A 4,751-nucleotide genomic window follows, 5' to 3' on the forward strand; every position below is an offset into this window, starting at 1 on the left:
CTTCTTTCTGAAATATCACCAGCCCACTTCACTGATGACAGGGGTGGAGGATAAACAAAGGCTATAAGGATCTTTCTGCTTCCATTTCATGTTCTCTCGTCCCCATCCACTTATCTTATCATTCTCTTGACTTTTTCCAAGAAATGCTCTAAATGCTCTTTTTTATTCTCATTGTAATTGGATGGGATTTTTTTTTTGCTTTCTTTCTTTCCATGTTTGCAGTCACTTCACAATGAAAGAGCTTTATTATGACTACACAGTCAAGCACTTAGGAGCAAGGGAAAGCAAACTTCAGGATGCTTGAGAAGCATGAATTCAGTAATTCAGTTCTCTCAGATGTGTGTGTGATGACATTGGCATTACTTACAAAATTATGTACTGTTTTGCCATGCACAGGACAAGTGGTGCCAGTTCACTGGCTCWGCTTCTAACTTGTCCCATCTTCCTCTGTGGTTCTAGAACAGAGCTCCTGCTCATCAGTCAGTTCACCTTCCCAGAACCTTTGTAAGGCTAAGCACGATGATAGCCACATTGTAAGTGTAGAAAACTGTGGCACAAAGAACTGAAAGCCTAAAATATCTCCTAGTTTTGGATGCTCAATTTCAGAAGCCCTGGATGATCTGATTTTCCAGTGTATGTAACACCCCACAGCACCTGGGACATCCAAAATACTACTCTCATCACCTTTGCTAGCGGTTGGGAATGCTCAGCATCTCTATCCATCACACCATGAGTGCTCCTAACCAGGCATCCAGAAATGGAAAGCACAGTAGCCTACATCTGGGAAATTTGAACTGACTCACCTAACATCATATAGGAACATAAAGTACAGACTGAATTGCGCAATTCCATTTCCTCTCTGTCTTCTCCTCCTCGGTGCTCAGCTCTTCCACCATGCATATGTACCAACTTCTGCAGCAAGAGACTTCTCTGAGGCAACTCTACTCATCTTCTGAGCAGGACAGACTGTGACATGAACGAGGAGGAAAGCCAGCCCTAGCCTCTTTGCCTGGCAGTCTCAGCCTTTTTTTCCCCAAGGGTCTGACTTARATCAGGCTTGGGCAGACTTCTATGGCAAACAGTAAAAGGCACATCTTTAGCATCCCCAGCCAAATTCAAGTCCTTGTTGAATAGCACAAATGTTGTAGATATCAGTAACACAAACGTGCATCCTTTTTCCCCCCAAGCTRCTAATTTTTTGATTTACTGCTACTGTCCTTTTTTTTTTTTTTAAAAAAAACACATTGATTTATTTCATTTACTTTAAAGCCAAAAATATATACAAAATACTATTTATCTGAAGCAGTTCCGTATTTTATTGATATGGGCTACAAGTATATCTGTCTAATCTCTTCCTAGTAATGGCTGAGATAGTGTGACTAAATAYTTTTTTTAATTATTCAGGCAGAGATGAACTCAAATATAGGAGTTACCAGCAAAAATATCATCAGTGTGACAACCAACATCGACTGAGAACAAGCTCATATAATATGAAATGTCAATCCAACGTAATAAGAAATTTCAGTTACTACAGTATGATTGGCAGTTCAGGAAAGATGAATGCTTCATTCTCAGAACTGAGCCCAGCACAATTTAAATCACCCTGAGTAATGCTGAACAGAGTCCGGAATAAAAAAATATTATAGACCACAAAACCTTAGCATGCTACTGTTATTAAGGGTTTTTTAATAGAAAATGGAATTTAGACTAAATTTAGACTTTCAGTTTAAGTCTTTCTGCAACTTTTCTGTTATGATGAAATTTCCTAAAATGGAAGGTAGCAATTTTTTTGATATACTGCTTTTTTTTTWAAAAAACAAAATCTTCTGATTTCTTTCATTTGTTTATAATCTAGTTGCAAGAAAAAAAATTTTTTTTTGGTGAAATTTTCCAGGTACTCCATTAAACACACAAAATGCATGGGAAGCCTCTATGGCAGGTCTCTGAGCATGATCACAGGGTGAGTTCAGCTCCCTGCCCTGAGCCACGTACTGAGGAGGAACAGTCTATCCTTCTTTTCAGTGCAATGGTCCCCTTTGAAGCAGCAAAGATGTCCCATAAGCCATGGCAGTCCAGACATCAGCACTTCTTTTAAACTACCTAAGACCAACTTCCTAACATGAAAAGCACTGTTTGGGCAGGCACAAAGGATTTGTGAATCATGGGGAAGGGACGTGCATAGACGTCTGAATCATAGTGTGCAAAAGATCAAGAACAAATGAAGAAAAAGATGTGGGGTTATATTTCTAGCTTGCTGATGCAGTACTTATCCTTGCATTGCTTCCCCTTTCCCTAAGTGTACCATCTCTTACAGTCCAGGGAAGATTTCTCTTTTCTTCCTGCTATTCCTCTAAAATCTAGACTGCTATGAGTCTATATGAGGAAATAAGAACTAGCACCTAAGCCCAGACAACTGATGCTGGGAACAAGCCTTGTACTTAACTGGGGTAACTGGAATTTGTACAATGCCATTTCTGTGATGGGGAGAAGTTAAAAACAATATCCTGTTCTTTACTACAACAGGAATGGAAAAGCTGCATTTTCCATCACTTGGCCAGAAACTATGCCCAATTGTGGTACTGCTATAGATGCGGTCATATCACCAGGGATGTGGAGAAAGTACATAAGGAAACTRGAGATTAACAACCTAGTCATCTGCATTTAATATTACACAAGCTTTACCATCTACAGGTGAACAGATAATCACCTGGTGCTCTTATATTCACAGAACCACAGACTATCTTGGTACACATCTCTGTTGCAGTAGTCCGGCTCACGCACAAAATCCATCATGCTTCATGTTCTGCAAACTCACACAGTGTTTTCTGAGGATGTAGCTTACAAATGGCAGGGCATGGGGGATTTCAACCCAGGAGGCCATTCATGCCATTCTAGGCACACTCTGTAGCAGTACCTTTACAAGCAGATGCAGAGGTTATGAACAGATGTTACATATGGAATCAATATGTGCCTGCTAAGAATTAACAATGGGAGAAAGAATTACAGAAGTTAAGAAATGCATATACAGGCAAATCTACTGACCTAGTAGATTCTGTTATAGGCATTTAATCACTCACTAAAGCAGCTTGTTGATATCTATTCAATATTTATGCCTTAGCATTTAGTTTTAAGAAATGTTCTGCTCAACACCACCATTGAGATGCTTCCAAGAAATAATTTCATTTCCCTTCCACTTCTTTGCTGTTGTGTCAATGAGGAAGATTTCTGTTTGGAGAGTTTTCTTGTCTTGAAAGAAAAGAATAATGGACAGAAAGAAACAGCAGATTCTCCTGAAAGTCTTCGCTCACATACATCAGCATGGGAAGTCTAGGGTTCACAAGAAATTCAGAATAAAATCTGAGCATAAGGTAGATATGTTTGAAATACAAGGAACCATTTGCTGATGGGCCTGAGAAGGAAGGTTAATATGTTTGGTTTTGCCACAGCTATGTTCCATCACAACAGATATTTGTTCAGTTTAATTAGGAAGTTTTTGCACAGCAGCTGAGGTCAGACCATTCTCTGGAACTGCTGCACTTTGTCAGTGATGGCTTGTTCCCACCTCTGTGCAGGGCAATGAAAACCAATTACTATCTTTGTTTTCACAAAATTGGTCAGCTGATGAATATAGTGCAGGTCTCCTTTCACTCTTTGGGTAGAAGCACATGTACGCTTGGCTTTCTGAATATGATTTAAACTGAGTTCTGCTTATTGTTGCAATAAACYTGCCTATGGCAAGCACTAGTAGCCTGGAGGAACAGGTTGTGTATGGGATGGCAAGATCTGTGCAACAAGTGTATGTGAGGCTCCAGGGTAAGAGTTAAGACTAGTTGTTATCCTGCAGGGGAAAGTAACAGAGACAGAGCACTGCACCCTCTTGCAGAACATATCCTTGTTGGTATGATCGAAAGTTGATTTTTGCTGCCTTTTCTTGACTTTGCTGAAGCTACCAGTATGGAACCAATTTGTTTGAACTGGAACAGAAACTTTAGCTTGAGGGCTAATGCCTGTGCCCCATCTGTCCATTCTCTGCTACCAAATTACCACTAGCCAGATTTAAGAGTCCTGCCTGGAGAAACAAAAGCACTGTTAAAACTCAAACAATGTCTCTGAAAGAGTGAATGAGTCCATTTTCAGAGACTTGACTTAAAACCAATCATTGGTACATCCTGGCCCCTGACTGGTAAGAGAAGCTTGTCCTGAAAACTTATCTCCTGTTCAAAAGACTAAAAGTAAAGTTGGATTTTGGGGAAACATGCCCCATCACAAGCTGAAAAACCAAGCTAAAACTGCTGATATGACTATTTTCTGAACCGGACATGCAAGACTTCCTGAAGCTATAATTACAGAGGATAAGTCAACTACTTAGCTAAAACAAACATCACGAATTGTAGTTCCTCAAATGTGATTTACAAGATGTCCCTTTGCTGTGGATAGACACATATGTCCAAGTCTTCTGCTGCTTGAGTGGCTCAGTCTGCCCATTTCTTCTTTTCTAAAGGGACTCCTCAGTTTTGCATCCAAAAGCATGAGGAAAAAGCCTCTAATGTCTCAGACATTATGCCTAGCGACCTGGTCATATAAATATAATGAAATATTTAAAAGGAGTAGCCCAAAGAGGAGTACAGATAAGGCTTTGGATTCTCATAGGGCTCAGCTTTGCAGAGCCTCAATGCTTACCAGCATGCTTTGAGATAGTCTGCAAAGGCTAGAGAAGAGCTTGCTGTGCTGTTTTCCTGGTTATATATATA

The sequence above is a fragment of the Rhea americana genome, unplaced genomic scaffold (assembly GCF_003343005.1).
Source record: "Rhea americana isolate MKP2758 unplaced genomic scaffold, rheAme1 scaffold_414, whole genome shotgun sequence".
NCBI lineage: Eukaryota > Metazoa > Chordata > Aves > Rheiformes > Rheidae > Rhea > Rhea americana.